The sequence below is a fragment of the Gigantopelta aegis genome, unplaced genomic scaffold (genome assembly GCF_016097555.1).
Source record: "Gigantopelta aegis isolate Gae_Host unplaced genomic scaffold, Gae_host_genome ctg1970_pilon_pilon, whole genome shotgun sequence".
Classification (NCBI taxonomy): Eukaryota; Metazoa; Mollusca; class Gastropoda; order Neomphalida; family Peltospiridae; genus Gigantopelta; species Gigantopelta aegis.
The window spans coordinates 86,113-112,665 of NW_024532815.1; the positions used below are offsets into that span (position 1 = coordinate 86,113).

The 26,553-nt window shown below is 32.9% G+C and overlaps 1 pseudogene; it reads right to left on the reverse strand.

Moving 5' to 3' along the window:
* Positions 1-7,136: 7,136 nt before the first annotated feature.
* LOC121391227 lies at positions 7,137-13,061 on the reverse strand (annotated as a pseudogene).
* Positions 13,062-26,553: the final 13,492 nt, after the last annotated feature.

Genomic DNA, 26,553 nt, shown 5'->3' on the forward strand with positions numbered 1-26,553 from the left:
TATAATATAAAAGATAAGATATAAAATTAGACAAAATATGAATTATCAAATTATAACACAAATATACTATAATATCATCAATTAGAAGTACAAATTACATCTCTACCACAAGTAGTAACATCTAACCAGTTATTATATAATCATTCCATCTACCCTATCTGTCCAATCACACATCAATATCTAAGAAAAAAAAAGATCATGAATTATCATGACCACAATAACCTGTTTATCATTTCTATTGTGCTTGCTCTTCCCGTAGAATGAATGTAATAACTTGTTAAAATCAGAGAATTGTCTCAAGTATAGAGGTGTCCTCAATATAGAGGTTGTATAATACACTAAAGTATTAGTATGGGACTAGAACAAGTGTCCTTGATATAGAGGTTGTATAATACACTAAAGTATTAGTACGAGACTAGAACAAGTGTCCTCAATATAGAGGTTGTATAATACACTAAAGTATTAGTATGGGACTGTCCTCAATATAGAGGTTGTATAATACACTAAAGTATTAGTATGGGACTAGAACAAGTGGTTTAGTTATAAAGGTAGTCCTTAATTTTACCAAAACCTTCCACTTTAAAGACACTTGAATATAATACATAATTATGTAGACTGTATAGACTATGGGATGCTCTTACAGTCAGCACTAGTTACATATAAAACACCCCCTTTCAGCAGTAATAGGATGAACATTGGGAAGAAGGCTGAACCAAACACAATGTAAGGCTGTAACAGGTGGTCAAGTTCACAGAGACAATCTATTGTAAGCTCCTCCTTAGGAGCAAGTATCTGAGGCAGGTATTGAATGGTTTCAGAAGCCAAGTTGATAATTGAATTGTGATTTGTTGAGATAAAATTTATTTTTTTGAGTTGTGAGCTTTTTAAAAATTGAAAACACTCTAAGATTTCTTGGTGAGAATCTCTCACCCACAGGGACTTGTCAGATTTGTTAGTGGGTGACAAGTTTTTGAATTTGAAACTAAATCTACTACAAGTTTTTCAAGTGGAATTCACTGGGACAACACAATACAAACCTCAATCCTTGCCAGTTAAAAAATATTGAAGTGGTATTATAGAGACAACATTACCAGTAGTTTCAATTTAAAAGTTTATCAATAATTGACTCTTATATCCCATGTTCTCAGTGCAACAAAAATCCATGATGGTGAAGTAATAAAAAACTATATTTTATACTTCTATCAACAATAGAGTTACTACTAATAATAAAAAATAACAATATATAAAGCTGATACTACAATCAAAGTAGTTATTTTAAAACATTACTTCATTTCACAGCTGTTGTGTAAAGTCTATTATGTTACTATGACTACACTGTGATACCACTAAGATAAGATAAATTAATACTTCTAAGACTAAATTTCCTACATAAACTTCCTTTGTATGAAAAATTAAAGATCAACTTAAATTTTGTAGTATCAAATTATATAGCATCACTTCGACTAGTGGGTGGAGCTATCAAACACCTACTTGGAACAAAGTTGTCCGATCTGTTTAGAAAGGTGTGATAATCTGTTCTGTTTTGAGGGGGGGAGACCACACAGGGTTATCTGGCTATACTGGTTGGCATCTATTATACTCTTACTATTTATGTACATGAATACAATGATAGAATGTGTACTGGAACTAATAGTGTTATTACTTAATTATAGGGGCATCCTCCAGTGCATGTGTACTCCCTATAATTAAATGATATCCTATTAGTTCCAGTACATGAATTGGAACTGATAGTGTATTAATTAATTATATGGGGCAATACAGGGGCATACTCATATTAATGTTATAAACTTCTACTGCCTAATGAAGACTCTACATATCTATCATACAACATTAACTATAGTTTAAAATAATTTATAAGGTTTAGTTCTCCTGAGGTTTCTAAAGAGAGGATTCAGTTATGAGGACAATCTTATCTATCATTCTAGAGTTACAAAGTTCTTAGAGAAGCTATTTTATGGTGATTTTATCATTAGATCATAGTTAGATCACTAGTCTAGAGCTTAGTAATGGTAGCTATCCTAGGTCACTGTGGTAAGTACTGATGTTTACTAGTCTAGAGCTTACTAATAGTAGCTATCCTAGATCACTACTATGGTAAGTACTGATGTTCACTAGTCTAGAGTTTACTAATGGTAGCTATCCTAGGTCACTGTGGTAAGTACTGATGTTCACTAGTCTAGAGTTTACTAATAGTAGCTATCCTAGGTCACTGTGGTAAGTATTGATGTTTACTAGTCTAGAGTTTACTAATAGTAGCTATCCTAGGTCACTGTGGTAAGTACTGATGTTCACTAGTTTAGAGCTTACTAATGGTAGCTATCCTAGGTCACTGTGGTAAGTACTAATGTTTTACTAGTCTAGAGCTTACTAATGGTAGCCAATCCTAGGTGACTGTGGTAAGTACTGACAGTAAGTTATTAACTCATTTAATATAATGTAGTTTAACAGTGTTACATGTAATGACAGAGTCTTATAATAAAGCCAGTCGGGTGCTTGCCACAAATTTATTGTATCAAAGACCACACTACCTCTGACATAATCATAAATTGTACAATCAGACAAAACCACATTTTGCAGCTGTTAAATACAATATTGTATATACAATATACAACTGACAGGATATGATAACTTATATATAATTAAGTGGAAATAAAAATCATTATTACATACAAACTATTGTGGTTTCTAGCTCTATCAATGACCTTAAAATGTCAGCCATTTTTTCATATAGATGCAGGTCGATGGTGAGACTACTCCCCCTGGGGACACATTGGTCAATTATCTACAAGAAACAGAGAAACTATTTAAATTACTGTAACAATTATGATTAAGCTTAGTGTATAGGTGTCCTAAATATAGAGGTTGTATAATACACTAAGTATTAGTATGGGACTAGAACAAGTGTCCTCAATATAGAGGTTGTATAATACACTAAGTATTAGTATGGGACTAGAACAAGTGTCCTCAATATAGAGGTTATATAATACCTAAAGTATTAGTATGAGACTAGAACAAGTGTCCTCAATATAGAGGTTATATAATACACTAAAGTATTAGTATGGGACTAGAACAAGTGTCCTCAATATAGAGGTTATATAATACACTAAAGTATTAGTATGGGACTAGAACAAGTGTCCTGTCCTCAATATAGAGGTTGTATAATATACACTAAAGTATTAGTATGGGACTAGAACAAGTGTCCTCAATATAGAGGTTGTATAATACACTAAAGTATTAGTATGAGACTAGAACAAGTGTCCTCAATATAGAGGTTGTATAATACACTAAAGTATTAGTATGAGACTAGAACAAGTGTCCTCAATATAGAGGTTGTATAATACACTAAAGTATTAGTATGGGACTAGAACAAGTGTCCTCAATATAGAGGTTGTATAATACACTAAAGTATTAGTATGGGACTAGAACAAGCGTCCTCAATATAGAGGTTATATAATACACTAAAGTATTAGTATAGGACTAGAACAAGCGTCCTCAATATAGAGGTTGTAAAATTCAGAAAAGACCACATAAATTAGAAACTGTAACAATCCCTTTAATGTTTTGTGGTAAAAAGTGGAGGAAGCATCATGTCCCAACTATTCCAGTAAACACATTTCCTTATAATAATCAAAAAGCATCATGTTTCCTTTTAGAACATATAATAGATTCATTGATGTTATTATTGATATACAATGCAGTACAGATATTGTCCATAAAATATGTCAACTGTATATCACATTTTGAACAGATTTTAAAGCCTGAAGGATCATTATTAACAGAGCATTACGTAACAATAATCTTATAAACATCAGAATTATATCACTTCAAGTGAAATGCACTGTTACTATACAAGTGACAACACCACCTTTGAATTGAAAGTGGACTATATCACTGATCAAGAATTTCAATTGACAGAAATATCCCACACTGTTTTCATAGTTAGATTATTACAAGTAATGTACTGTATATCACATGTTGTGACCAATGAGGATATACCATCACCACAAGACAAATGAATATTAGTTCAAGATCCACCACAATTAATTTTTGTCTTTCCCCAATTACTAGCCCACTATATCATGTTACTACAGTATGTAATGTAAGTAGTACCAACCACAGTGACCTAGGATAGTTACCATTAGTAAGCTCTAGACTAGTGAACATCAGTACTTACCACAGTGATCTAGGATAGTTACCATTAGTAAGCTCTAGACTAGTAAACATCAGTACTTACCACAGTGACCTAGGATAGTTACCATTAGTAAGCTCTAGACTAGTGAACATCAGTACTTACCACAATGACCTATGAAAACTACCATTAGTAAGGTCTAGACTAGTGAACGTCAGTACTTACCACAATGACCTATGATAACTACCATTAGTAAGGTCTAGACTTGTAAACATCAGTACTTACCACAGTGACCTAGGATAGCTACCATTAGTAAGCTCTAGACTAGTAAACATCAGTACTTACCACAGTGTCCTAGGATAGCTACCATTAGTAAGCTCTAGACTAGTAAACATTAGCAGTGACCTAGGATAGCACCATCAGTAGGTTCTATCCCATTATAGCTGTTAATAGATACTAATCTATTCAGCATATATGTACATTAGTAGATGGTAAATAGCTAGTCTATAGGAAGCCTTTACTTACAAAGGATTCAATGAAGGAGATACCATCAAATACAGTACACTATAGAAAAGTAGTAAAGATACAACAATTAACAAAAAGAGCTATTCAATATATCTACAGAACACTAACTATACTATCAATATATTAAGTAATGTAGCAAAGAAGGTTTGATAGACTGAGAGAAAAAAACTATTGTCTCCTTCAAGCCACTTTAAACAAATCATATATCATCATATTATATAATACAAGTTATATGATCTGCTATCAATTTCAAAGAAAACCTTTTCGTATTATATGTCAAAGAGACTTTAAACTTAACAAAGAGAAATAAACAAACAAGTATCAAGAGTGAGAAATAGTCTATCTTTACAATAAATACCACTTCATTGTTCATTAGGTAATGTCTAGTCAACACATCATAAAATACAATACTCTACAATTAAAGGTATTGAGTAAACCTTGTCATGGTACAAGGAGCACACACTGACATCATTTCTTATAATAAACAATTTGAAAGCTAATCAGATAGAAGTAGATGACTTTTAATAGTACGTGCTGTGTGTATTAACTATATCACACTCTGAAATAGACACCTCATTATTAAAGAGACTTGTTCTAGTCCCATACTAATACTTTAGTGTATTATACAACCTCTATATTGAGGACACTTGTTCTAGTCCCATACTAATACTTTAATGTATTATACAACCTCTATATTGAGGACACTTGTTCTAGTCCCATACTAATACTTTAATGTATTATACAACCTCTATATTGAGGACACTTGTTCTAGTCCCATACTAATACTTTAGTGTATTATACAACCTCTATATTGAGGACACTTGTTCTAGTCCCATACTAAAATACTTTAGTGTATTATACAACCTCTATATTGAGGACACTTGTTCTAGTCCCATACTAATACTTTAGTGTATTTATACAACCTCTATATGAGGACACTTGTTCTAGTCCCATACTAATACTTTAGTGTATTATATAACCTCTATATTGAGGACACTTGTTCTAGTCCCATACTAATACTTTAGTGTATTATACAACCTTTATATTGAGGACACTTGTTCTAGTCCCATACTAATACTTTAGTGTATTATACAACCTCTATATTGAGGACACTTGTTCTAGTCCCATACTAATACTTTAGTGTATTATACAACCTCTATATTGAGGACACTTGTTCTAGTCCCATACTAATACTTTAGTGTATTATACAACCTCTATATTGAGGACACCTCCAGAAATTCCTATTAAAACCAACAATAGATAAAGTCATAGTATTCCAGTGAATATAGATAGGTGTAGGCTGGGTGGAGACCTTGATTCCACCCTGTTCATAAATACATCACCTGTATATCACTTAAAGATTTTAGAAGCTAAGTTCTTAGATCATTCAGATGTGGTCTTATAATCAATATATTGTTATTGTACTAATATATGTGTGTCAGTATTATCATGAAAGGTACTTTCTTAAAAGTCAGATCAAAGGAAATGTCCATATACAATAGTCATAACTTACATTAGAATGAAAACATCTTTATAATGGACACTATAGGACACTGTTCCTTGTATAGAAGTGTCCTCGATATTGAGGTTGTATAATACACTAAAGTATTAGTATGGGACTAGACCAAGTGTCCTCAATGTAGAGGTTATATAATACACTTAAGTATCAGTATGAGACTAGAACAAGTGTCCTCAATATAGAGGTTGTATAATGCACTAAAGTATTAGTAGGGACTAGAAACAAGTGTCCTCAATATAATGGGGGGGGGGGGATCATTCATCATTGTCTCTATAATGAGATGTTCCTCTAAGTTTGTTGAAGCTACAAGCCATTCCTCTTTTACTTAGACTAAAATAACCTTTCATTGTTTAAATATAACATGAGACCAACCACTTATTGATAAGTCAACTAGAACTTCTAGGAAGACAAGAATTAAAAATCTATTTTTCTGATTAATGTTTTGATAAACAGAGTCTTATCACACAATCACTAGTATACATCAGTACAATAATAATAATGGAGAATGAGAACAATGACACTTATATGATAAGGAGACCTATTATTATGAAACAAAGCACATGTACTGAAGCACACTATAATACAAAGACTAATGACTCTGGGGGTGTGGCTTAATCTTGCAGAGTACTTTGTCAATAGAAGTTATATAACATGAACAAACTGAGAGTAGCAAAATTAATTGTATTGTGCACAAAAGCACTCATAAAAATGGTATATTAAACAAACACAAGATTAACATACACTAAACAAATTTAAAAGTTATGTAGTACAATAATGTTTATTAACACTGTAAATTACAGGGGTTAACCCAATTTGATTTAATATAGCTATCACAGGTCTGTACATAAGTTAATGTGAAGTACTACAAGTCACTCAATGGATATTTTTCATTTTAATTACTATCATAAATAACAGGGTATATTCTACACTAATTACAGGGGTTCACTCACCGGACACACTCCACACATGCACTCTGCTTAATCCAGGCGATTTTATCAAACTCTGCGATGCTCTATACAATTTGATAACTTCATTTGACCCCGCCTCCATAGTCATGTCCACTTTACCATCATACACTAATGTATTGAGAATACATTCAATATTGGTCTCTGTCAGTTTGACCTGTAATATAAGAGGACAACCCTGTTTAAGTAACTAATTAAAAAGATTAGGTAGGATAATAAATATTATGACGACTAATAACACAAAGAAATACACAAAGAAAAACTTATTGATTATGTAAAAGAAGGGGCATACTCATTTCAAAATTAATAGTCCCTACTGATAGCACTAGCTATATCTAGTATCTACTCATTCAGAGAACAACTATATCACTAGTGGATATAATATATAAGAGCTATGTCTTACTGTCCAGTCATAATCTTGTGTCAGTTTGCTGAGTCAACTTTCATGAAATGAGGTAGATCATATCATTACTTACTAATATAACTTAACATATATATTACTATAGGTACTGTAGCAGTAGATGTTGGTAGTAGAACAAGAATGTTTATATTGAAGACATTACTAATGGTAGCTATCCTATATCACTGTGGTAAGTACTGATGTTCACTAATCTAGAGCTTACTAATGGTAGCTATCCTAGGTCACTGTGGTAAGTACTAATGTTAACTAATCTAGAGCTTACTAATGGTAGCATCCTAGGTCACTGTGGTAAGTACTAATGTTAACTAATCTAGAGGTTACTAATGGTAGCTATCCTAGGTCACTGTGGTAAGCACTGATGTTTACTAGTCTAGAGCTTACTAATGGTAGCAGATCCTAGGTCACTGTGGTAAGTACTATGTTACTAATATAAGCTTAGGCTTACTAATGGTAGCAATCCTAGGTCACTGTGGTAAGCACTGATGTTTACTAGTCTAGAGCTTACTAATGGTAGCAATCCTAGGTCACTGTGGTAAGTACTAATGTTAACTAATCTAGAGGTTACTAATGGTACCTATCCTAGGTCACTGTGGTAAGTACTGTTCCATATAGTAGACCACATATTAGATGTACTAATTATACAACATACATTTAAAGGTATCAGGTAATCAACACTTAAAAGAAGAATTAACACTATATATTGGTTGAAGTCACAACACATACTAATAAGATGTCTAGAACTCACCTTGCTAATACCAAGATTAGTAATAAATTGACACACTTCACTAACTGTAGCATAGGACGCTCTTCTCTGTAAGACTAGACCTCTGTGTTGAGTACAAGCTTTGTGAACCTACCAGAGGAGAGAGAGAGAGAGAGAAGAAATAATAACTATGACACATATCTTTTTATTTCTAAAGGTATGGTTGTGTAGTACACAGAACAGCTTGTATAGCAGTTTATACAAAATACTTGTCATTATCACATTCGGGACATTGAACTTAAAGCCACTTGTGTGTGTTAAAGATAGCTTGTCCAAATTATAACTGCAATTTAAGAAAAAAAATGAAATATAGTTATAATTTGGATAAGCTATTTTCTTTTCATAGTCCGTCCATTTATTTAGAGAACCTTTTTGTTGCAGAAATTGAGACACTTTAAGTTCAAAACATCAACAAACTCCGTCTCAAATTCCTGATCACTGTACCATGCCCACCAGTCAATGACTCATCAGGTGTGAGGTCATATAACATGTAAACTTTCTTTTTAGGAGCAGCTACTGATTTGACATTTTTGATAAGTTTTTTGCTTTCTAATGTCTTTTAAACTTTTGTTGATTTGAGTGTTGGAAAGGTTGATTTTAATCTTATGTCCCTTATCCAAATGCCTTTGTTAGAACTGTCTTCAATGATTTGATAGACCAGTTTCTCTTCTCTTTCAAATCCTTTTGTTTTACTGGTATGAGTATATATATATGAGAGAGAGAGAGAGAGAGAGAGAGAGAGAGAGAGAGAGAGAGAGAGAGAGAGAGAGAGAGAGAGAGAGAGAGAGAGAGAGAGAGAGAGAGAGAGAGAGAGAGAGAAGAGAGAGAGAGAGAGAGAGAGAGAGAGAGAGAGAGAGAGAGAGAGGAGAGAGAGAGAGAGAGAGAGAGAGAGAGAGAGATCAACATATTAAAATACATACATAACATATAGATTCAAATATAATAATAATAAACTACCCTACATTAAACTTAACCCTTGGCCCTTCTCACTTCCAATCCCCATACTGTAAACAACCATCATCTAATAATCTTAAAATAATATTATCTACAAGTACATGTACATACAATAATGAATAATGCTGAAATGTACATCTCAGTCTGCCCACAGCAAATACAGTATACACAAATGTATATATGTATAGAGGAGACATAGTCTGTATTCTTTAAACATAACAGATAATCACACAATCCTAGACCAGCCTACCTCACAAGGTTAGGCTCCGCATTGATCCACCCCTAGTCCAGACAAAGTAACCCACATTATATACACATACACCCCCAATCAGAAAGACATATATGTACACAAACGGGAATTAATTTTAACAAAGGGTCTGAACAATACTCTCCAAAAAATACAAGAACCCTTCAAAATTTAAATTTTGCTTTTAAAATTTCAAACACAGGGTCTTGTACTGTTTTCAATAACAGGTGCTCATGATGTATTTTGCAATATCTAAGTTGTTGTTTTAACTGGTCATTTAACAACAGCGTTGTTAATCAACAGCTGGGAGTTACTAAATAAAAGGGATGTTCCTAAATTAATATATTCATCTGATAGTGTTGAAAGTACAAGATCCAAACACACTATTAACTATTGCTACATCTGTTGGTACATTACATAATCTATATATTTAAGTGTCTAAGGTCTAGCAAGCTTTGACAGATTATTATAACCTCACTCATCTCTATAATGTAGAAGAGATAACTTCATATAGACTTGTTCTACATCATCTGATAAGAATTAAGTTAAAGTGACATAAGTAAGGCTGAAATAAATTGTAAATGTTAGTGGAAAGTAAAGTATATAATTAATGGTCATTTATTGGGAATTTTCTCTGTTATCTTTATGACTTTCTTGTTGCATTTTATGTAAAGTTGAAAATGGAGACCTTCTTCATTGACTGCCTGAACAAAAATTAAATTTACTTATATTGATCATGTTTCCTAAAAAGTATTTAATAAATAATATTGTTCTGATAAAATTGTTGGTATCTCCTCTAGGTTTATATACATATAGTATATTGTGTTAAAAGATTTATTGAGAAATTAAAAGTTGATAAGTGAATGACATTTCTTATTGTAAAAACAATTCTCTGATGATTTTTTTTTCTAGACCAGAAAAAATGCATGAATTTTCACTAAAATTTGCACAACTTCAGAATCTACTCTGTATAAAACATTAATGTTTTTTCAAGTTATTTTTTTTTATTGGTAACCTACTTATAATAATAGTAAGTGTATATTGTCCAAATTTTACAAACATTTGTTTCATTTACAGATTGAAATAATTTACTTTATTATATATATATATATATGTTCCTTTAAATAAATATATATATATATATATATTAATATATTTTATATAATATTATATACTACTAAAGTATCTAAGTCTGTTGAAGAGTGCTCGCTATCGTTTAAATAGAAGCGGGTTAGACCAGAATTGAAGGACCAAAAGAACAGAGCTCTCGGTTTAGTTGTTGCTGTTACTCCGAGTTTCATGCGTTATGCGATCATCAGACAGCTGTCTGATGATCGCATAACAAAGTGAGAGCTCTGTTCTTTTGTCCTTCAATTCTGGTATCATATATTATATATATATATATATATATATATATGATAAAGGAACATTTTATTATTACTAGATAATAATTATAAGTTAGCTCCTGTAATTAACAGTAATTAAAAAATACCTTGGTAATGTAGATGATGTTTTAAGTCGATATATCAACACAGAACCTTGTTTTAGGAGATCAACTTTACCCTAAAACACCTCAAGAAAATAAGCAAATATTAGTTATTTTAAGATTACAGTAAATAATGGCAACTTTCATTATAAATAGTGTTTGATTTAAAATATACATTTATGGATGTTACAAAAAGCATATCTTTAGGGTACAAATATTAATACTACTAATATCTACTACTAATATCATAACATATCAGAGATAAGGATTAGAGAGAGCAATTAAGAATAGACGTCGTTAACTGTACATTTTTGTAGTTGATAAAATTAATGGATGCCCCTTTAATTAGGACAATTAATTGACTCCTGCACATGTACATTTTATTGGATTGTAATAAGACTTACATTCAAGCAAATTTTATATCTAAAATTTATAAAAAATTGTATTTTAATTTTAGTCATGCCTTTTTAAATAAATTTAATAAATTTGCAGTATTATTATTATAGTACTTGTTAAATATATTTTAATAACTATACACAACTAACAATAGGTTTATTGTATTAACATAACATTATATTAACTAGTAATATTGCTAAACCTGCCATATTAATATTATTTAATATTCAATATAAATTTAATGGACTTCCTTAGAAGATGAATAGCTACTTTGTTCAACAAATCCTAGTTAGTCATAATATCAAATATGCTACTAATCTATATAAGCCACACCCACACAACCACGCCCCTTTTAAAAATTATAACTATATTTAGACAATTTACCATAGACAGTAGTCTTTGTAAAGCTTTCATTCTCTTGACAGTATCTATCGAAGGTTGGTCTGTCATTATCATTTCGTCTGTTACTCCCTTAGGATGAGCAGCACAGAGTTCGAGAATTCGATCTTCTAACTCTACGGGTCTGCTTGCGTGCTGCTACCAGCTGTTCATCTGTAGACAAGGTTCTTTCTTCTTTTATCGTCATTGCAGCAATATCTGCTACAGCCATCTTAAAGAAAGAGAGAAGTGCTGCTCTCCTACTAAAAGCACCACGAGGTACTGAGCAAAGTCAGCACTGAGCATGCGCAGTATGTTACACGTGGCGCCCAAAAAAACAGGCGTGGCTTATTAAAAGAATGATATTGAATAACAAAAGAAGGGAAGTTATTAAGTATTATTAACAAGTTTCAACACCATATTTTTCAAAATTCCTCATGATAATACCTAGTTTTAAAATTACTGTACCAGATGCTTGAGTTCGTAGACGCAAACGATCTTGTGATGAATATATTAAAGACTCTTGATTTAGTTCAGGACCGCCTCCCATAAAAAGGCTAAAGAAATTATAAAAAGCAGTTGTAATATGATTAATTTTCTTTTTTAATGTTACAATAAACCTCTCTTTAGTGGACAATAGAGAGGCTTTGGTCATTGCCCTTAGTATAGAGGTTTCCTCAATATAGAGGTTGTATAATACACTAAAGTATTAGTATGGGACTAGAAACAAGTGTCCTCAATATAGAGATTGTATAATACACTAAAGTATTAGTATGGGACTAGAACAAGTGTCCTCAATATAGAGGTTGTATAATACACTAAAGTATTAGTATGGGACTAGAACAAGTGTCCTCAATATAGAGGTTGTATAATACACTAAAGTATTAATATGGTACTACAACAAGTGTTCTAAATATAGAGGGTGTTCTTAATTCAGAATATCCTCTTTGAGATGCTTAGTTGTTTTTAATACATATTACATATACCTGTAAATTGATCCACTATAGGAACCAATGGTCTCCAAGTGACACATTCTACATCATGTATACCAGGGTACTGTGGGTACATGACAGAAACCATATCCATCTAAGGGGATGAATAGATGGATGGACAATAATAGGATGGATGGATTGGAGGAATACTTACATAACTCATTGCGTCCAAAGAAATCTTCATGCCATAACTTGAAAATACAACTTTGGCCAACCTTGTAATCCTTGACACGCCATGTGAATATCTGAAAAATTCATACCTCATTCTCTAACCATTCATACTAATGTCATTTATCATCATACACAATTACACCAAGCACCTTGTATTTATACATCCATTTGTCTATACATATGTCCATTTTGTCTACTTATCCATCCATCTCTCTTGCTATTAAATCTTCAGTACCTATTGATGAGACCATTTTGCAAAACTTCCATCCTGTTAGATGATACCAGTTCATCATCAGTGACAATAAACCAATCATCTCTCACCTTGGGATGGTCTACCTGAGTCTGACCATCTTGCTTTCCTTCAAGGACCTTCCAAGCTGTACCAAAAGCTGTCCCCCATTTACAGAAGAGATTTGCCGAAGGGAATCCATGGCCACCCACTAACTGTCCTATGATATGTAAATTCAGCCATTGGTATTGAATAATTCAAATTTGTTAGGTTGCTAAGCAACATTGATTCCGCTATTTTAGAGCAATTACGGTAAAAAGTGGGTGTAGCTGGGCTGCAAAAAATATGAGGGCGTAGCTCACTATATTTACAATTCTAGTAATATTATTAATTGCCCAATATTCAAGTATGCAAACTTTTGATTGCTGTAGTTGGAAACTATCTTTATCTAGCTGCCATCTTAAGAGAGACAACGTCATACACATTGCAAGATTGTAGTAAAACATCGTTACTTACAGTCAGTGTTAATTGCTGTCAATTAGAGATCAATAACTGCTTCTTCTCCATATTTGCTGAAGGCAAAGACGTCCTTATTTTCACTTTCTTCAGGTGTTATAGTCACGTCCCAATAAAAAATAAAGTTCAGCATATAAAACGTAGACACAACTCAGGAAGAGAACACAAAGTTATTGAAAAGTGTCAAATTCTTGGCACTGTCTACTCCAGTAAAGAAGACAACATTACTGCAGATAATAGACTTTAAAACTAACTTCAGTCTCCTCTGGATTATCTCCTTCTCTTCCCAATCTCGTATCAAGTTATAGTTCTGTTAATGCTCTATATAAAAATCAAACCACAATCTTAAATCACTAATGAGTCAACAGGAACCAGGAACTGAGGATCATCCCAAGAAGAGACCCCACTCAGCCCAGAGCACTCTTTCTAGTCACAGTAGTGGTTCCAGTTCCAACATGTCAAGTGTATTGGAAGATATGTTCTAACTGGCCAAAATTTAGGCAAGGGGAATTTTGCAAGAGTTGAAGCTGCAGTCCATACATTAACAAGAGCTAAGGTGGGGCTCAATATTATTACTAGATACACGATCAAGGAATTTGTGGATGTATACAGCAACTATATATAATACTTTTAATGTCAAGTTGATGAATAGTTATATTTAAAGCTATTAGTTACTGATTTAAAAGAACTAGTGTTATCAGCCACACTTCTGTATGTTAAATGTCCCACACAATATATGTATCTTATATTTGTATTTCCTTATCATGAAGCCTTCTCTGCATTAACTATAAGTCAGCTTTGAATTCTTCTAAGAATATATTATATAATATATATATATATTATATATATATATATATATATATATAATTATGCATGTATATATAGAGTATCTTTGTTGGTATTCCCAGTGTAAATAGAAGGAATTAATAAACACAATTAGCCTTTAATGGTCATTTTATTACGTATGTATTACGCAACAATAATTGTATGTCATATTAAGTAATAGGTCACATCCTTACTGGAATGGTTATAAACAAGTTGGCATATTTTGTTTCAATATTTACATATTATTATTAAAACAAGTTAGCATAATATTCATTCCCCTTGTTATTAACAGGTTGCTGTTAAGATTATAGAAACAGATCAAATCAAAGAAGAATATGTTAGAAAAAATCTATTAAGAGAAGCTCAACTCATGAGAAGACTTCGTCATCAAACATCATTCGTCTTTATGAAACAATGAAAACCAATAATATATATTGTCTAATAACAGAAATTGCTGAGGGGGGGGAACTATTATCATATGTGAGAAATGACTTTAATGAGAGACGTTTACCAGAAGCTACAACTCGACCTTTTATACGTCAATTAACATCAGCATTATTCTATCTTCACAGTAATGGTATTGTCCATAGGTAAGAGAGAATACTAACAAAATTCTGAAACTAAATTTTAATTGCTCTCTTTTTAGTTTAGTTCATAATGTAGTAATTGTTCCATACTTATATCTTTTCTAGTAATAAAATATATTACAAGTAATTAGTATTATTTACATGTGTGGCCTTTTGTTGAAGAAATGACAGGTTAAAGTAAAATGTGATCATCATAGGACACCTAATTTAAAATATGAATTCTTTTATATATTATTATGAATATAATAACATCCCATGAAGTCATACTACACAATGGTTGACTTGTGTGGTATACATGCAGTTAAAGCTATAAATATATAATAAAGATTATGAATAATTAATATAAGAGTTGAATATGATTAAAGAATAGTAGTTAGCTAAAGTGTATAGTGCTAGAACTCTTGCTGTGTCTTTTGAGAGGACAAGGACCACACATTAAGTGTGACAATGTTAATGTAGATATAGTATGTTAATTTGCTATTGTAATTATTATGATCTCTCTCTCTCTCTCTCTCTCTCTCTCTCTCTCTCTCTCTCTCTCTCTCTCTCTCTTCTTCTCTCTCTCTCTCCCTTTCTTTCTCTCTATCTATCTATCTAGGGATCTCAAAATGGAGAATATTTTTATTAGATAAAAGGAAGAGAAATGTGAAAATTGTTGGTAAGTGTGCTAATGACTTAAACGAAAACAAATGACAATAATGGGAGCTGTAAAATATGACAAACTAACACTTTTGTTCATAGACTAAATTTAGTCACTACTTTAATTTCATTCACTATTTTTTGGGTAAATGTGGTCAATATGTTAACAAGTGATACTTATAGTGTTATATTTTTGTGATGACACAATTGAACATTTTTATGTATCTACGAAAAACACTGCATGACCTGAGTATTAGCTTATGCATCCATTTATCTGCCTGTCCATTCATTGATTTATCTATCCATTAAAACATTTGTCCCATTTATTCATCCATTGATATAGTCTATAATTATATTCATTGCTTTATTAAAGGATCGGATTAGGTATGAGATTTTTATGACATGAGTCTGAGTTAATGACAATACAGGTTTGAGTCTGCTAGGCAAAAGAACAATATGATTTTTATGACATGAGTCTGAGTTAATGACAATACAGGTTTGAGTCTGCTAGGCAAAAGAAACAATATGATATAACAACCTCACTTAGAACAATTACATAATGTTTAATGACTTAATTTTCTTATTTATAGATTTTGGTCTTAGTAATGCACAAAAGCCTGGTGCTTTACTTCAGACACATTGTGGTAGTCCAGAATATGCAGCACCAGAATTATTTATACCAGGAAGACAATATGGGCCAGAAGTGGATGTATGGAGTTTGTAAGTATCATCTCAATATATGCGTCCATTAATATGTATGTCCATCTCAATATATGCGTCCATTAATATGTATCTCCATCTCAATATATGCGTCCATTAATATGTATCTCCATCTCAATATATGCGTCCATTAATATGTATGTCCATCTCAATATATGTGTCCATTAATATGTATCTCCATCTCAATATATGCGTCCATTAATATGTATGTCCATCTCAATATATGCATCCATTAATATGTATATCCATCTATATATGTATACTCATTCGTCCATTGATCTGTCAATTTATCTGTCCATTGTTATATAGAGGTGTCAATATGTACGCTATGCTAGTTTGGGAAACTACCTTTTCGTTCTCCGAGACAAGGTGCTAAAAAGAGACAAAAATTATTAGAACAAATTAGTGGGGGTATGACTGAAGGACATGAGCAAGAAATGATCCATTTATCAACAGGTATGTGTCTACTAGCTTAATGAATGAAAAACTGGATAGATAGAGATATAGATAATAAAACTTTATTATATTTTTTGTAGGGGCTCGTGATTTAATATGTCATTTACTACAACCTGATGCGTCACGTCGTGCAACGTTAGATGAAGTTATGCATCATCCATGGGTAACTAAGATGGAACACACCCTCTTACTCCCTACGAATATAGTCCTCCAGACCCCAATAACACAAAATATGGGTTAGTTATCAATTCATTCCTCTATCTATTGTTCATTCTATTATCTACAGGTAATGGAGTTGATGCAGAAGGTATTAGGCGAACCTGTCAGTCAAATAAAAGAAAATGTAAAGAGAGATCGCTGTGACTGGCTAGCAGCCATTTATAATTTATTAATGGATCAATCTGAGGGAAGAAATATATTACAAAGGTAATTGATTGGACAAATGGTTAAACAAATAGGTAGACATGTCAATTTGTATAACCTCCATTGTTTCTTTTTCATACAGGATGTTAACTGATGATCCAACTCTATTAAGTGCTACAGAGTACCATAACACTGTAGAACATTTATCATTATCACAAAGTCAAGGACAAAGTCAACAAAGTGAAGGTATGGATGGAAAGATGGATAGGTGGACGAAGGAAATAAAAAAAAAAATAAAATAAAATAAAATAAAATAGAATAAATGTACATAATCTTCCCATTTTTTTAGATTCACAAGATGCTACTGGTATTCTTACTAAACCTTCATTGTCAGTAACAAAAACAAAAACATCACAGAAAGAGTCAAGATGAGAAAGATAAAAATGTAAAAAAATATCATCAAAAAACACATGTTAAATTTCTACTTAATCTAGGATGATATACTAGATTCAGATGTAGTAAAGGCAATCCATGGTACTAAAAATGAACATAGGAAACACCCAACAGCTGATCATCGCACTCTAGGTCAGCTTCGAGGTCATGGGAACCACCAATCTTCCCGTGGCCACACCCATCATGTATCCTATAACAGCCGAAGACTCTCAGTGGAGGTTAGCCCATCATCCATCAGGTCACATGACTGAAATGGGTGTGGTTGTTAAACGGCATGCTCGTCTACCCAATGAGGAAGCACATTATCACTCCCATCTTAATTATCAATCAGGAGGTTATTCAGAACCACCTAGCCGGCCACATTCTCGTATGTCAGCACCAGAACCCTTACCAATCCCATTCCAACGGTCTTTCTTACCCAAAATCACTTTCATTATAACCACTCCCCCCATAGACAATCCCCCACAGAGAGCCCTCCTCATTCTAAGTCCCCAGTGCATTCTCTCTCTCAGCCTCAAAGTTGTGATGGAAGCCCTCGCTCATTAACTTCTAGAGGTTCTAAAAGACGCACTAATGTCAGTAGCAACTTGAAACCAGCTATGAGAAAAAGTTTATCAGCTTCTGTTGAAAACACAGATAGATTCCAGTTACTATGGAAACCCTTGGAAAGGGAAAACACAAGTTTGCTCGATTCATAGAGACTAAGTGCTGAGGGAACAACGGCTACAATTGGTTGGTCTAATCAGGCACATTTCGGTAGTAGCCAAAAGATTCCCTCTGTAGGTAAGATAGGACCTGCAGCTGATATCCAATCTTTAATACCGACTGAAGAGACTGGGTGTCCATACACAATCACCAAAGCCCACTCTTGATTTAGATACTTTGGAAATAAAGCACTCTATGAGTCAGAACAAATGGGTGTGGTTACACCTCCTCTTTCATCATCCAGAAAAGAGATAACAACAGATCATTTGAAGATAGATATGTTACCGATAGATGAGAATACAAGAAAAAACTTTAGGAGTACTTTGACAAAAACGCCACAACTTCACAACTCACTAATTATAACAGGTCAAATACCAGGATTTTCTGCTTCAGGTAAACACTTAGAAGACTTAGACTCCACCCCTCCAATTAATAGTCTTAAACCACAAGCTGTAAGTTCCACCCACACTACTCTCCCACATCGAGAGTTACCGAGCTTAGATATTCCACCAATGTTAACTCCACCTAAAGTGAGTATTCTTGCACACACACACACACACACTAGATATTTATAGCTACTTATAAAAGTACTTATTGGTGTATTATAAGTACTTCAGTGTTCCTTTTTTATGATTTTGTTCTTTTTAGAGTGAGAAATCATCTCCAACTTGGAAAAGAAAGAGTATAGGAGGAATTTTTAACAAAGCACGAAAAATTAAAAATAATATGTCATCTAATAGCAGAGCAACTAGTACAAGTGGTAGGAGTAGTCTATTGGTTCATGGCTCCACCCCCAACGATACACCATTATAATATGAACGATGTTCCATGATGTCATTGATGAAAGGTCCAGCCCCTAATAATGATCACCATTATTTTAAGTCATTACTATAATTTATGTAGTAATAATAGTATGTTTTTATTGTATATAATATTATATTAAATGTTTATTTATTTAAAATATGTTATTATTATTAGTATGTCACAAGTATTCCCATTATAACATCATCACTTTTCTTTATTAATTTCAAAGAAATCTCAGCAGTCACACACAATTATGATAAGATCACACAATGATAGTCACTAATTAAGGGGCACACAATGATGATAGTCACTAATTATAGGGGCACACAATGATATAGTCACTAATTATACGGGCACACAATTACATGGGAAAACCAATTTCTTTAACTAATACAATCCTATTATTATCTATTATAGAGTACGTAAAAATTCATCTGACAAAACATTATCATATTTGAATTAAGTAGTAGCATCATAGTTAGGTCTTGCTTCATTACTCTTTACAAGGACATCATGTTCATCATTACTAGTTAAATTAATACTTCTTTGACTTGCATTGTCAGGAATATCTTCCTCTCTATGCTCAGGAGCTGTAAAATCACGTTGTCTTAGGCAGTACTTCTTACGAATGTTATACAAAATATGTAATGCTATCCATACAGCTGGTACAAAGATGAGAATATATTGAATAACAAAAGCATCGTGAGAGAGAGAAAATCCACTTATTGTTAGGTAATATTGATAGATACTCAGAGTATTAATGAAGGCTAATAGGAGAAGCATAAATACTTCCACTTTGTTAAGCCAGTTTGTCTTTATATGGCTGAAGGAAAAAGGATAAAACATGCTCCAATAATACAGACAACTTGTTGATATATAAATTGTCGTTGAAAATCTTGCGCTAATGCTGAAATGACTAAAAGTAGTAAACGCATTACAAAATAGATTCCTGGAACCCAACGGTAGTCATGAAGTCGAAAAAGAAATCTTACATAATAAATTATTTTGTGAGTTACAACGTCTGCAATCTTCTTTGTCACAACGCTCTTTGAAATGTTTTTGATAAGGTTCAAGGACAACATCAATCCAATTACACTTTGTATTCTGTGTACGTCCATTGATCTCATAACGTAGCAGAAGAGAAATATTGGTAAAAGTCCAAGAAATAGAAAAGCACAAACAGCAACCACAAAAACTCCCAAATAATCTGATGAATACAATTTTACTGTAGCATCAAAATAAGAGACTACTTGTAATGTCTTCCCTCTGACATCAAATATTTTATTAGGAGCAGCAGCATTGATTGATATGAGTCCAAAACTTTGTGTAAGAGAGAATAAGAAATGATGCTAATATATTTCGAGAGGATTCTTTCCAACTAGTATTTAAAACACCGTCCAATAAAACGAAGACAATTGATACATTGAGAGCAAATGTGATGATTCCTTAAGAAATAGATCAAAGTTACTATAGATACTAAGACAAGAGGATAAAATGCCAAAAGGTAATCCACAGCAAAGTAATAGAGATATGACTCTTTATGAAATAGACATACTTCATTTACAAATGGAGTAAAGAAATCAAGGTTCCATGGACCATAAATAAATTGATAGGCAGCTGTCAAACCAAATGCTAAATCACTATCACCATCAGTTACATTGGCTAAAGGAATAATCCCATTACCAGTTAAGTCCATTGTTGTGGTAACCATTTGAGCAAAGAAAATGGCTGCATTCATACCTCCAGCAACTAAACTAAAGTTTGTGATGTACAAGAGAAAAAAACATGACAGTTATAGAAACTAATTGTGAAGCTAAATAAAGGGACCAGTCTCGAGCAAGATTGTCACATTGGACACATTCAAGTCTCTTATTGTGATTAAAAAACCCTCACTACACTTACTGCAAAGGAACCCCTCAGCATTCTCTCTACATAAATTTACTTCAGTGTCTTTTCCCTTGACGACAACAACTCTACCACCCGTGTGAGTTGTATTGAAACTTAAGATATTGCAGAATCGACAAAATCCATAGACTGTTATATTGATGTCCTTACTAGTATCTGAAGTTAAGCCTACCTCACTAGCAGGGAGAGGTAATACTCCTGGTGCAACTCCACGATATGCTGTGGTATCCAATCCATTATAACATTCAAGACCATTAGGGTTATCACAGCCAGGACAGCAAGAATTACAATGACTTTTGGCGGAGTGACAAGCTGTACAATCGCCAATATTACATTCTGGAGAATCATTGCCCTGAGTCAATAGTGCTAGTACTGATAACAGTACTATTGTTAAAAGGATAGTTGAATAGTGGTACATTATATCTGTAACAGCTAAAGAAAGAAAGAATTATGACTTAAATATGTAGTGGCTAGAATAAAGGCCGTGTCGTAAGCGGACTAGCTCTGTCAGCAATAAAGTTAGTGATGAAACTTACCAGACTCTGATAGACTATCAATAGTACAATATTAAACACAATAAAGGACTTATTATACTGGAGGATCGATGCAGTATTATTCCTACACAGGTCGGTATCGTCCGGGTTCGCCTACTCTACAATAGTACGGTTCGCTTACGGATACCGTAATTCTAATTAATAGAAAATTTTGAATTTTTCATTGAATTAACATTCAAAATTTTAATGAAAAAATACACAGAGTTGCAACACTTCCCTAAATTTCATAAGGTCTATTGAATTCTTGGATCAATTATGCACCAACCAAAACATACTTTGATGAGTTTAGCAAATAAATATATAAATATTTTTTAATTAGAATTATGATATCTGTAAGTACTATTGTAGAGTAGGCTAACTCAGCATAACTCATCTGACTAGCTAACCAGATCAAAGTATGTGTAATATACTACAACTTCCATATTACATAGTAGCTAACAGATGTGCTGCATTTCAATAGAAAAACAATTCTTTTAGTACATTAACTTGTGCAAACTGTAGCTACTATCATATCCTGTTATGACACGTAGTAATGTTATCACTAACTACATGTTTTGATAATCTTAGATAGCGAGTAATACCTTGTCCAGCAATCAACCTTTATAGTGGTAAGTTTATGTTTCATTTTCAATATTTAATGATACACTAATGTGTACTATAATAGTATATATACTATACTATATACGAGCAGTGAGGTATCATGTTACCTACCAGTATTCTAATTATACAACACAAATGTTCCTTTTAAAGAATTTTGAAAAATTCATTGTAGTCAATGATATATTATTTTATTAATATTATTTACTATTAAAATAATTAACATATAATAAGAGTCATGATAAGTATGTTGTATAGATTATGAAAAATTAAAGTTACAATAAAAAAGTTAATAGCAATATGTACAAATTTTTTTATGTCCTATTGATCACACATATGTAATAATATTAGAACTTAAGTATATTCACATTACATTAATGAATGCATTTATCAAATGAACTATTTTGTAGTTGACTGGGTCATTTTAAGAATTGTTTGCTTCATTTCACTTCAAGTGTCATTTTTAAATGTCTTATAACTGTTGTAACTTCCTCTACTTCCACTTCCAAGCACATCCTCTTCCTCAATTACTTCCTCAACATTTTGGAAACGTTTCCTAGTTGCCGGAATTTCTGTAGATAATTGTATACTTTCACTTTGAAAATTTGACTTATCAGCTACATCTTCTTCTTCTTCTAGCTCTTTGAACAATGTCCTTTTATTTGTGGGACATCGTTTTAATCGAAGCTTGTTATATAGTTATATATATCTGAGATGCCATATAAAGAGCTGGTATATAAATTAAAATGTATTGAAAAGCAAAGGCAACAGGAGAAAGAGAGTTTCCAGTAATTGTCAGATAATATTGATAGAGACTAATAGTATTAATGAAAGCTAAAAGGAGGAGCATTAATGCTTCAACTTTATTGAACCAATTATCTTCATAAGGTTGAAGAAATAGAATAATACCAGCTCCGATAATACAAACAACTTGTTGAATTATGAATTGTATTTGAAAGATGGTGCTAATGAAGATACCAATAAAAGAATCAATCTCATACTAAAATATGTTGCTGGAATCCAACGATAGTCATGAAGTCGAATAGAGAACGTCCAGAAAGATCTTTTTTGTGGTTCATTCGAGTTACAACGTTTACAATCGTCTTTGTCGCAATGATGTTTGAAAGGTTTCTGATAAGGTTCAAGAATGACATCAATACAAATACACCTAGTATTGCGCCGACCTATCTTAAAACGACAAAACAAGAAGAGAAATATAGGCAATACTCCAAGGAAAATAAATGCACAAATAGCAACTATGAAAATACCAAGGTAGTCACCAGAATATAATTGTACAGTTGCATCTAAATAAGCTACAATTTCAACTTGTTTGAAATTAACATCAAAAATATAATTGGGGGTAGCTGCATTGATTGATATGAATGCAAATTTTGTGTATGAGAGAATGAAAAAAGAAGCTAGTATATTTTTAGTAGACATCTTCCAGTCAATGTTAATATGACGTCCGATAGAATAGTAGAAACAAGCACGAAATTTTGGATGTAAGTGGTCCCATAACAAAAACATTATGGTTACTATGGATACCAAGACAAGAGGATAAAATGCCAATAGATATTCCACAGCAAAGTAATAGAGATATGACTCTTTATGAAATAGACATACTTTATTTATAAATGGAGTAAAGAAATCAAGGTTCCATGGACCATAAATGAATTGATACACAGCTGTCAAACCAAATGCTAAATCACTATCACCATCAGTTACGTTGGCTAAAGGAATAAACCCATTACCAGTTAAGTCCATTGTCGTGGTAACCATCTGAGCAAAGAAAATGGCTGCATTCATACCTCCAACAACTATACTAAAGTTTGTGAAAATAAAAAGAAAGAACATGACAGTTATAGAAACTAATTGTGAACCTAAATAAAGGAACCAGTCTCGAGCAAGATGGTCACATTGGACACACTCAAGTCCCTTATTGTGATAGAAACCCTCACTGCACTGACTGCAAAGGAACCCCTCAGCATTCTCTCTACAGCCAACAATTTCCCATCATCAACAACAACAACTCTACCACCAGTTTTCAGTAGTATTAAAGGTTAGAATTTCACAAAAGCGACAAAAACCGAACACAGTTGTATTAATGTGATCATTGCTGTCATTACCATCTGCCGTTAAAAGCCTGTTAATTGGCACAAGTAAAAATCCGACAGCAAACCCACGTGGTCCAATTATCTGATTCCCTTCAACAAAGAGAGCGCGTGTATTGTCACAACCTTCACATTGACTGTGCAGCGACTCATGGCGGTATAACATGGTGGACAAAAATTACTGTTACACACTTGAGCATCACTACCAGGGATCATCAGTAATACTGAGAACAGTACAACTGTTAGAAAGATGGCTGTACAGTAGGACATAGCTATGGAAAGAAAAATTTATATATCAGGAGTAATATAGATTATATTTTAATATTATATTGCATGTCAGTTTGTTGCATACAATTATATCCCTTTGCTATAGACTTTAAATAAAGCCAATATATGTTCTATTATAATACAAGATAGGAAACTAGTGGATTGTATACTGAAGTTTGTTAACACTTACCACAAGTATCCAACAAAATGAGCTCTCTATAGTAGATACAGGACAACTGCTAACACAAAGCTGTTTACTGATGTCTCGTGTCTTTATCTTATAGCTTAACTATCAAACAACTTCCTTTATGTCTTAGTAATCGACTTCTAAATATGGTATGTACCAGATGGGTGACCTTTCAATACAATAACTGTTACATTGACAGAGAGAGTAACTGATAGCAACTTATCCAAACTGCCAATATAATAAAGTATAGTAACTTTGAAGTGACATGTGATTATTTCCCAAAGAGAATTTATGTAATTGGTAATATAGCATGTTTAAGTTTCATTATTGACATCATGTTGTGTCATTCTGTCAGGGTCAAAGGTTGTTGCTATATGGACCACATTCAATAAACAATTAATGTACTATTAATATGGTTGCTTAGTTACTTTTTAAATAGAATAATTATCTAATCACTCACAAGATGGAGTCAGAACTACATATTATTTACATTGAAAAATATGTACCTCTATGAGTGATTTGGAACCTACCGTTCATTGACTACACAGTCTTGAGGTCCTTTTTGGTGTAACTTCTATGATGATGTAACTTTGTGCTATGATGATGATGTCACTATGTGTCATAAGGTTTTGGTTTAGGGTTTAGGTGATAGATTTAGATGATGTCATCATATCTGATGACATCACTAGGTGTCATTTAATGATGATATCATCATAGTTAAGTTACACTAAGAACCACTCCAGTCTTGTGTACCACACCCAAATTTATTAGGGAAAAGATGACAGTGATTATCATTACCTCCTGCAATTGCCTGACTAAAACATTCCTTTGCCAGGAAGAATATTGTTTAGACAGTTATAAACATATATATATAGCTTATCAAGATAATTGGCCCAATGGGATTTATTACTATTGAGTAAAGTAGTGGTTGGGCCAAAGTTGAACATGATCATGAATATTATTAACTAGAAGTACGTCTTGGGCGGTGGTTGGAATAGAAAGGGTGGGGCTGGTTAGTCTAAAAAGATGCCTAAAAAGAAAAGCAAGAAGAAAGGGAGTAAGAAACAGAGACATGTTGAAGAAGAGGAGACTATAGTCACACCTACTGACTTACCACAAGTCTGGTTGCAAGTTGATACATTGGAAAGAAACAATGATGAAGTTGCTGTAAGTTTAGTCTGGAGTACATAATGTAATCTCTTTTATTGATGTAGTACATGGTATGATAACGATACCAAAGAATTCCTATTCACAATAATAATGATTTATTTATCTTTCTTCCTTGTTTCCTGCTTATATCTCTCCCTCTTCTCAAAAGCAAAAAAAGAAACATGTCACAATACAGCTCACAGCAGAAGACAACTTAGAACCACCTTTACCAGAAGAACAAGATCAGTTAGCACAGTATTGGCTTTAGAAGAAGCTAATGAACCCAAAGGATGGCAAGAAGATGAGGAACTTGATTATACTCAAGTTGCTTCATCATTAGGGATACCTCTGTTGCCTGAAGGGTTATCTACAGGACCTGTTGGACCAGTTAGACCGGTTTTACAGCTTCAACCTCTAGAACAAGAGGAGTGTGGATCTATAGGTGAAGCAACGAGGCAGGAAAATGACAGAGACTTGAAGGACAGTGAAGTTATGAGAAGAGAAAGTCATGTCTCTTCA